The sequence below is a fragment of the Elgaria multicarinata genome, chromosome 17 (assembly GCF_023053635.1).
Source record: "Elgaria multicarinata webbii isolate HBS135686 ecotype San Diego chromosome 17, rElgMul1.1.pri, whole genome shotgun sequence".
Lineage (NCBI taxonomy): Eukaryota > Metazoa > Chordata > Lepidosauria > Squamata > Anguidae > Elgaria > Elgaria multicarinata.
The window spans coordinates 5,053,808-5,064,651 of NC_086187.1; positions in this window are offsets into that span (position 1 = coordinate 5,053,808).

The following is a 10,844-nucleotide window of genomic DNA, read 5'->3' on the forward strand; positions in this document are numbered from 1 at the left end:
GAAGGTGATAAGGACTGGGAGGGAGGCGTGCATGAAAGCTTCAATCAAGACAGGAAAACATAATAATACAAGATAGGAGATAAGAAGGGCTCTAGAAAAAAAAGCAGGGGGGAAAAAGAACTGTTTTTAACTGTTGCTACTGCATTTCCCTTCGGGTTTGGGCAGCATCTCATCCTGTCTGCTGTCTGAGCAATAAAGCTTTAAATTCGTAACTTTGATGTGCTCCTTTCAACTCCCACCAAGACCCCAGGAATCCCAAGCCAGGTCAACTGAGATGCATCTCACAGGGAACACTGTGCCAGCAGCAGGGCTGTGTCATCTCACCTGAGGACCATCTTGCCAATGGCGCATTGGTGCCGCAAGCCCTCAAAACCTCGCAATTGCGCTCCTGTGGGTTGTCCCCACACTAAGGAGCGAGCATGGATTTTGCATCTGAAAGAGCCATCGCCACCACGCCCGTGCACCACCGTGCAACAGTGCATCAATGCACGGGCACCGTGGCACAACCACACGTCCACGTGTGTTTTTTTAACTTTTTTTTTTAAACCTTTAAGCGCTTCTCCGGCGTGGGCGTCCTTCTGCCTAAGCCGGAGAAGTGCAGAGGCGTTCCAGCAGCCATTCAGCTCACCAGCCCACCCCTTCCTATCTGCGCCGATGGTGACCAATAAGGGTCACCATTGGCCCAGCCACGCCTGCGCTGCAACTTTGGAGCAAGGTGACAGATGCAGATGAACCGACGTCGCCTTGCTCCATAGAAAAAAGTCAGGGTCTCGGTCTTTTTTATATCGGATCTTCGGGGGAAAGCCCTGGGATGGCTCCACAATGGCTGCTGCATCATATAAACAACACAGCACCACTGCGGATCCACCCCGGGTCTTTTCCCTCGTAAAGACAACCCCCTGGAATGCTCCAAAATTTATTTTGAAGAATAAATCCCCACTCCTCATTCCTCAGCACAGTCATTCAAAGTGGGTTGCACAGAATGGTAGTGCCTCGCAAAAGGGACAATATCCCAGACAGGAAAGGGTATGCACTATGTGAATCAGAGCTCCTTTTGGATGGAAGGGAAGTGCAGACTTTAATTACTTATTCACAGTGCTCATGCAGCCCTGTACTGCGTGGATCTAGGAATCAGTTTCAGTCCTGTCTAACCCAGGGTACTTCCAGGCAGACCGCTCCTAGCACTAGCAATCCAGAAGCATTTTTTCTGTGGTATGGAAAAAACAGGTGGGAAAACCGTAGGAGACAATGACTTTTGGACTCCTCATAAAATTCTGTGAATGAGGCAGGGTGGTGGCACGATAAAAGCCTTGTCTAAAAGCAGCCCCAGAGAAGGTCACAGCCGGTGAGATATATATACCTAAACCCACCAATTTAAGTAGACTTGGGCATGCTAAACTGCATATAGCTAAATTGTTAGTCCTGCTAAAATCTCATTGAAATCAACGGGACAAAATGATTGTCTTAAATCCCATTAATTTCCCACTTGCTTTCTCTTGGCTAGAACAAAATGTTTTATACATGATGGGATCAGAATGGCCCTTTCAAGAGAGCAGTGGCTGGTAAGAACTGATGAAGGGCAATTCACATACACACACACACACACACACACACAGAGGATCCGGGGACAAGGAGGACTTTGAGGACTCAAAAATAGTGGTGGGTGGGTGGGTGTGATTTTCAGGCAGGCGTCATGACCCTGAAGTCCAGCAGCAACCCATACACAGGCGAAGGGTCTAGTGAGGCTGACTGAAGAAGCATGGGCTCAAGCCCTATAATGGAGACAGAGACCCCTGAACCTGAGATTCCTAAAACGCCCTGAGCCTGAGACCAGATCCCAGAGACTGCATCCCCACCCTGCCCCCGGGTCCAATTCCATGCCTCCAAGGGCCTCACGCTCCACCAACTAGCTGGGGCAGTGAGCCAGCATGAGTTCATAGAGAGACGCTGGATTGGTAGCCTTCAGTTCAGACCAGGGGCTTCGCCTTTAAGGCCCTGCAAAGGGACAGAGCTTGAGAGAGATGGTTATGCTCAGAGACCATCAAAGGGCTCAGTCAAGACTGTGCTCCAGCTGTTGAAACAAGTAGGCTTTGTTTTGGGATGGGTCTGTGCCTGTGTTCTGAAGCCTTTATTTTCAGGAAGCCTAATTTCCCCTCAGCCCTTGACTTCTGCCTCCGGACTGCTTGCTGAGTTTGCACCCCGCTGACTTATTTATTTACAATATTTTTTTACCCTGCTCTTCAGCCAAAAAAGGCTCCTGGAGCAGTTTACAAAGAATTAATGAGACAATTGGTGGGCGCTGTGTTAGCAGGACAGGATGGCAGGCTTGCTTGAACCAGAGACTACTATCTCATTTGTTCCCCAGTATATAGTATATTAAGGTCTCTATAGCATAGATGAAATTTGTGCTTGCCTAATAACGATAATTCCCACCCACCCCCAGCCCTAGTTCTTCTAGAGTTGCGCATTACTTGTAAAAAAATCAAACTCATGGAGGAAAGGAAACTGGTGAAAAGGTGTCAGAGGAGAAAAAAGTGTTGAACTGGACAGAGTGTTGGCTTGGACAGGGAGCCCTGAGTTCAAGTTCCCTCTCAGCCATGAAGCTAATTGGGTGGCCTCAGACAAGTCTTTCAGTACAGTCTACCTCGCAAAGTTGTGGTGAAAGACCCCTGTATGCCACCCCAAGCTCCTGGGAGGAATGCCAACAGGAACAAGACGACAACCAGGAGAAGGAAGGATTTTGCTTTGCTCGTTCTGTTTTGCATATTTTATTTTATTCTGTTTTGCTTAACTTCATAGTTTAAATTTAAGACTATAAAAATATGCAGCTCCTTCATTCAACTAAAATAACTTTCTTTTTAAAGAGTTTTCCCGTTTCAGCCATTTTTCAATAACCATACATCACCAAATGCTTTTTCCTGTGTATAGACAGATTTCTCTGTACATCCTGCTGTGCCTTACAGCACTGTCTGCTAGAACAATTATAATACTAGTAATTATTTTAATTCTTGTTTACTATATGACAATATAATCATAAAATGGCAAGTCTAATTAGCATGGAGCGTAATGTCCCTTTACTAGTGCTGGAAGCTGCAATCTATTTATTCCGGAGGAAATCCACTAAAATCATTGGAACTCTATTTGCATGTGCAAACTCTCTGCCTGAAATTAATGCTGGGATTGGGATGAATGGGTTTATTGTGGAGTACATAATTTGTGGATGGGCTTAATATTAATCAGATTAAAATTATAGCAAAAGCAACAACATGCTTTTTTGATCCCTGTGCTGAGCGTTGCAAAGGAGCCTAGTTCGTCACAGTGAACAAAAGTCTTATTGGGCAGTAAAAACAAAGAGCCTTTGTTGTTTTTGCTGCATCAGACCAACTTGGCCACCCCTCTGGGAGTTTTTGGGCAACGCCACAACACAAAACACCCAGTCCTCATCCAATCGAAGGACAGAGCAATTAATTTTCCCTCTCTGAACAGAAGGAGGGGAGGCTTGTGATCCTAAGTATCCAAATGTGTCCCGCATGAAAACCACTGGGTTTTCCCCCTTTTCATAGAATCAGAGAATGGTAGGGAGTTGGAAGGGGCCTACAAGGCTATCAAGTCCAACCCCCTGCTCATTGCAGGAATCTACCTTAAAGCATCCCTGACAGATGGTTGTCCAGCTGTCTCTTGAAGGCCTCTAGTGTGGGAGAGCCCACAACCTCCCTAGGTAATTCGTTCCATTGTCGTACTGCTCTAACAGTCAGGAAGTTTTTCCTGATGTCCAGCCGGAATCTGTCTCTTCCTGTAACTTCAGCCCATTAGTCCGTGTCCTGCACTCTGGGATGATTGAGAAGAGATCCTGGCCCTCCTATATGTGACAACCTTTCAAGTATTTGAAGAGTGCTATCATGTCTCCCCTCAATCTTCTCTTCTCCAGGCTAAACATGCCCAGTTCTTTCAGTCTCTCTTCATAGGGCTTTGTTTCCAGACCCCTGATCATCCTGGTTGTCCTCCTCTGAACATGCTCCAGCTTGTCTGCGTCCTTCTTGAAGTATGGAGCCCAGAACTGGACGCAACATTCAAGATGAGCTCTAACCAGGGCCGAATAGAGGGGAACCATTACCTCACGTGATTTGGAAGCTATACTTCTATTAATGCAGCCCAAAATAGCATTTGCTTTTTTTGCAGCCACATCACACTGTTGGCTCATATTCAGCTTGTGATCTACAACAATTCCAAGATCCTTCTCGTTTGTAGTATTGCTGAGCCAAGTATCCCCCATCTTGTAACTGTGCATTTGGTTTCTTTTTCCTAGGTGTAGAACTTGGCGTTTATCCTTATTAAATTTCATTCTGTTGTTTTCAGCCCAGAATAACCTGTTAATTATATCTGACAGCTTCTAGCCCCCAGGCACTCCTCAGAGGGCCCACTGCCAATGTCTCCAGCTCACTGGCTCTGAGGAATAGCAGCAGCCACCACTTATTATTATTATTATTATTATTATTATTATTATTATTATTATTATTTATATACCGGCCCATAGCTGAAGCTCTCTGGATAGCTTACAAAGATTCCACCACTTGCTCTTGCCGTCTGCCTGGCCTCTTGCTCTCTGCTAGGCCTGATCCCCACCACCATCCAGAGGGGAGAGGACAGGTAGGCCACCACTGTGACGGCGGCCCCTTCTTGCCATTTCTACTTGCCCACAGACGTGAAGGTGATGGCTGCAAGGCCAAAACCTCAAGCAACCACTGTCACCTGCTTTCTCATAATAGACAAAGAGGAGGAAGAGAGGTGCCTCAGCAGTGTTGAGGAGTGGGAGGAGGGACTAGCCAAAGTCATCTTGCCAAGCCCCTCCCCCTCAAAAAAAAAAAAAACACACCTCGAACTAGCCCTGTTTCTGAGCGTCATTACACAGGAAGAAATCGCGTTTGCTTACTGTTGCTTCTCCGCCTGCACGTTTGTCCCTCATTACTTCCTCTTTTGAAAGAAGAAGTAAACAACGTGCACATGTCCCATTCAGTGGGCCGTTTTGATCCCGCTGCTTCTCCTGCCCACAGCAGGAGATAGCGGCAACTTCTGTCTTTAAAAATAAGTTAGACTTACTGGGGTGTTCTTTTGTCGCGCGACGAAGGCTAGAAGGGGTGGGAGGCAGACGACGTTGTGAGAGGGACCCGCGAAAATCCGTGAGTGCCCAGCAACGCGCGTGCAATAAAACACTCGGCTGATGGAGCTCTCTATCCCAATCTTCCCATACGTTGTAGTGCCCTTCAGATGTTGTGGACTACAACCCCCATCAGCCCCAGTCAACATGGCCGATGGTCAGGGATGGAGAAGACTGGGGAAGACTGCTGTAGCTCAGAGTAGATCTCCAAATGTTGTGGACTTCAATTCCCAGCATTCATGACCATTAGCCCTGCTGGCAGGGGCTCATGGAAGTTGATGTCAAAACATCTGGAGATCTACAGCTTCAGCCCAACCCTGCTCTCGCATATTGCTTACCTCTCTTTCTGTTTTCTTTGGATGCTTCTTTTTCTTGTAAGATCTGTAGGTTTTCTTCTGGACTAGGCTACCAAAGGTCGATGGCAAAAACATTGGACAAGTCATTTCGGGCGGTGCTGCCCTGCATCTGCGAGATCTCCTGGGATTTGCCTTGCTCCTGGTGAAGTAGGGTGAATCATGAGGGAGTTTGCAAGTGGGTGTAGCCACATAAGAGTTAGGAAGGATAGGGCAAGACTTCTTCTCCAGGGCCTTCTTCTTCACCCAATAGAACACCAACATCAAATGTCTCTTTTTCTTCTTGCCTTTGTCTTCTGCTGACACCATCTTACCCTTATATGGTCGGGACATGGTGAACGGTTTGGAAGACTTGATAGCCCAGTGAGTGGGCTTTGACGTGGAAAACAACTCCTACCGCAATGGAGGAAATTCCCAGTAAGTGACACCAAATCCAGAAAAATATTAAACCTAGTCCTGGGGTGTTGATGGTTCCAGTAATGAACAAACACTGTTAAGGAGGGAATTCCCCGGGCAGTGTAAAATCTTGATGTGGCCTCTTCCAACCTTTGGGAGCTGCTATCTGCCCTTGCTGTGGCAAACCATGGCACCATCATGCTGAAACGGGCTAGGTCATAATAGGTCTTTGAGGCATAATAAGCAGCCTGTGAGCATGAAAGTGCTGCTGTCTGGAGTCAACAGTGAAGCCTCAGGCAGAAACAGGTGATCTGAAAGTAAGTTTCCACTTATTATGTAAGCACAGGAGTGCGTGTTTTTTTTTGTTTATAATTTATTTTATTCACTTGTAAGCCAAATTTGGATGCTTCATAGAAAAGCAGAGTATAAATAATGTTACGCTCCTGAACCCCAATCCTGGGAGGGGTGAACTTGCAGAGGCTACAGCATTTATTCAGACTTCAGTTTCCTAGAAGGAGGGTCCCGGAGACTTGCAGCGTTTCTTTTATGACGGTTTATTTACACTGTGTTTAGGATCAAGGCCTACAACAACCCAACTCCAAGCAAATCCTGCTTCCTCTCCGCTGCAGCTCTCCTTTGGTCTCAGATTCAGGTTTCCTAGAGATGTGAAGGCCTACGGGGGGGGGGGGGAATTGGGGGGAAAACAATTTTTTTCAAAGCCTTTTTTGTCCCCCACCCACCAAAAAAAAAAAATGTAAAAAATGGGGGAGGGGTGAAGAAAAATGGATTACAGGATGTTTTATTTTAGCATGATGAATAAAATGTTTAAGACAAGGTGTTCAGATATTTACTTCTCCAAATGAGTTCTAAATGCTATGTACAGTATCAGATTATTACAATTTATGTGCACCATGGACAAGCAAGTCCTAGGTTGCAAACTGAGACTACAACTCTCAAATGCAAGAGCAAGATGCATTTCTGCCTCTAGGGGGCAGCACTGCCACTGAAGCAGAGATGGAAAACGGATAGTGATAGCTATAGCTCAGAAAATAAGTCTGATTAAATTTCATGCATATTCATTGAATCTTGGTTCCCCCTTTTTCTCAGTTCTTTGAATGGGTGCTTTATGTCCGCTTGACACTGTGGAGGACTAGCGGAGACATAATTTTCTTTGTTACTAATGTTGATGGTTTCTTCTGTTGTTTTTTTAAATTATTTTCTGCCTGCTCCTCATAAACTGGCAAAACCAAAGAGGTTCCTTACAATTCAGGTGTTCCTAACAGTTCAGGAGCTTGTAGCTCTGTTTGTTACCAAAAAGGTAAAAATATATATTAAAAAATAAATTCAGTTTGTAATAATTGTTTGAATACACTGTAGTTTTAATATACCAAATGTAATAATTTTACGCCAAACCAACTTGGACATAATTACATTTTATGTTCTTAAAGTAACAAAGTGACTTTCAATCTGTAAAAAGTGCTAATATTGCATTATTTCAATTTTTCTGAAAATTTCTATTTCCCCTGAAAAAAACTGTTTTTTCTTCAAAATTTCCAGACATTTTGCATCTCTAAGCCTTCCCCATATTCATTTCCTCCTACCCCCTCAGGCTTTGTTTAACAAAAAGTTTACTCACCTAGGAATTCCATTGTGAGGGTGGAACGGCTGGATGCTGTTGTGATACCAATATTTAAAAAAGGTGACAGGGAGGATCCATCTGATCATAGGCCTATTAGTTTACTGTCAGTTGTGGGGAAGCTGCTAGGGTGACCATATGACCGGATTTGTCCGGATTTGTCCGGGCTTTTGATGGCAAATCCGGGTGGGGAGGAGAAATCCGGAATTTTTTTTACAAAGAGCAGCTCTAATGGGAATTAACAAAAATGCTAATAACTCCATCATTTTTTAATATAAAGACATGAAACTTGGCACAATGGTAGCTCTTAGGAAGGGCTTTAGTCATACCAAATTTGAAACAGATCCATTCATCCATTAATTTTTTAGGATTTTTTTTAAAAATGAGGTTTTAAAATTATAATTTTTTAAACTGTCATTTTTAAAGATAAAGAGCTGAAAGTTGGCACCATGCTAGCTTTTAGGTAGAGCTTTAACCATACCAAATTTGAAACAGATCTGGGGCCAGTAGCAAACCCTGTTAACAACAACAGCAGCTTGCAATGAGTGAAGATACAGTCAGAAAAGATATTTGAGGGAAGGGGAGAATGTAACACACAGAGTATAGCAAAAGCTTCAAAGTACAGCAAAACCTACAAAAGTAGGAGTGAGTGAAGTTCATTTCAGATCCATTGAATCTCTCACTTGTTCTTTATTTCAGTGATTTTAACATTAAGATGTTATGTAGAACAGATTTGTCTTAAATGTGTGCTGTAAAATCAGACATGTGACCAAGGCTATGTTCAGGTGGGCACACTCCCTTGGTACTGGGCACGCCCCCTTGGGGCGACCATGTTGTCCTCCTTTTTGGTTTCTAAAATATGGTCACCCTATGTATGCTAGTTACTTAAATACAAGGCTCACCACTTGGATAGAAGAGGAAAATATCCTGGAGGAAGAACAAGCCGGTTTTAGGAAGGGCAGATCAACTCTTGACCATTGTTTAGTCCTAAACCATCTGGCAGAAAAATATATGAATTCTTATGGAAATAGTCTGTTTGTTGCTTTTATAGATCTTAAATCTGCCTTTGATACAATATCAAGAGAAAGACTATGGACTAAGTTACAACATTCTAGCATAAACAAAAGATTGTTGCACCTTATTAAATGTTTATATCAATGCACCACGCTCCGAGTAAGGTGTGGTTTGGAGGGTAACCTGACAAAACCTATTTTAGCCAACAAGGGGGTCCGCCAGGGTTGTATATTAGCCCCTACATTGTTCAACCTCTATCTAAATGATTTGATGGGGAACTGCTTAGCATCTGACTTTCATACACCCAAACTGGCAGAGACCAAAGTCCCTTTATTGTTGTATGCAGATGACGCTGTTTTAATGGCATTGTCCAAAATAGGCCTTAAACGCTTACTTCGAGTTTTTATTACTTACTGTAAGGATAATCTACTCACAGTTAACTACGGTAAAACAAAAATTATGGTATTTTCCAGGCGTAGAACAACAAACAAGTGGTTAATAGAGGGACAGCACATAGAGCAAGTTAAGAAGTATAGATATCTGGATATTGTGTTTTCCTCCACCCTTTCCTGTTCTACCCATAGGCAGTCTGCAGTTCAAGCTGCCCAGAATATCAGTAAGGCAGTTTTTCGGGTTGTTTATATCAATGGGGGACAATTTATTCCTGCTGCCCTACAAGTATTGAAGGCTAAAATTCTGGCCCAGTTGCTGTATGCTATCCCAATATGGATTCAGGGATTTAATACAACTGCCGAGAGTGTTCTGTCAAACTTCTTGCACTCACTTTTTGGAATGCCGAGGTGTGTGCCATCTGCTGCATTGCGCCTGGAGGCTGGCCTAGCATCTATAGAAGGAAGGGCTTGGTCCCTTGCCTTTCGATATTGGCTAAAGGTTGTATATGCCAATTCATCCCAAAGCTTTTGCAAAGGGATGTTTTTACCAGTTCATGGTTTAAAGGTTTTACTGTCAAATTGTGCATATTGGGTCTATCAATGGATTTTCTACATACACAAGATTACTCTGTGGCAAAATCCATAGTAGAACAACAGATTAAAGATATAGATTTCCAATATGCTATGACAAAGGCACGCAGATCCTGCTCTGCAATACACTCTGGTCTAATTTTTGAATTTCCCAGATATGCTAGATATCTGGACTATTTGACCATCCCCAAGTACCGACATGCTTTTACAAGGGCTAGATTTAATTGCCTTACTTCTGCAATCTTGGAAGGGCATTATCAGGGCATCCCATATGAGAACAGCTTGTGTCCCTGTGGTGACAAAGCAGTCGAAACACTAGACCATGTTTTTTCCCCAATGTAGCTTCCACAGGGAGAAGAGAAATAGATTTCTTGGTTCTCTTATGAGAAAATGCCCTGGAAGGACACCCAAACAGTATTTGGAATATTTTCTGGCAGGTACAAACAAGTTAACAACAGAGTTAGAGTTCCTCCTCTCCATACAAAGGAATCGCAAATTGATCTCATCTTAATTGTAACTTCTATCCCATGCTGCTGTTGCTTATCTTTTGTACTAGGTGTTCTAACTATGCCTATATATTTTAAATATGTGTATGTTTTAAATAACTCTTTTAGCCTGTTCGTATAATGAACAAATGACTGATTTTATGGTTTTAAATTAATGATTGTTGGTATTATTATTATTATTATTATTATTATTATTATTATTATTATTTATTTATATAGCACCATCAATGTACATGGTGCTGTACAGAGTAAAACAGTAAATAGCAAGTATAGTTTCTATTGGGTCTGTGAACACATACTAAAATGTATGTATGTATGTATGTATGTAACTCTGTGCTCAGGGTGAAAGAGATTTGACGCTCTTGCCTTCAATGGTCAGGGGCCAGAATATTTCATGTGCTAGTGGTCTTCAACCGGTCCAGACCCATGACCCACCTTGGATTCCCAACCTGCAGCATGGGACCCACTTTCCCAATTTTACTAACTATGCCTATATATTTTAAATATGTGTATGTTTTAAATAACTCTTTTAGCCTGTTCGTATAATGAACAAATGACTGTGATTTTATGGTTTTAAATTAATGATTGTTGGTATAGTTTCTATTGGGTCTGTGACCGCATAATAAAAATCTAATCTAATCTAATCATTGTGAGGGTGAGATCCTCAATTTCTTTTACAGAGACACTGAGTTATAAGGATTATAAGTTATAAGGATTCCCTGGAGGTAATTCAGACTGACCCCAAACACATAACACTAATTAACAGCACTGAATTGTATAGTTAAAACTGATGGGTCAAGT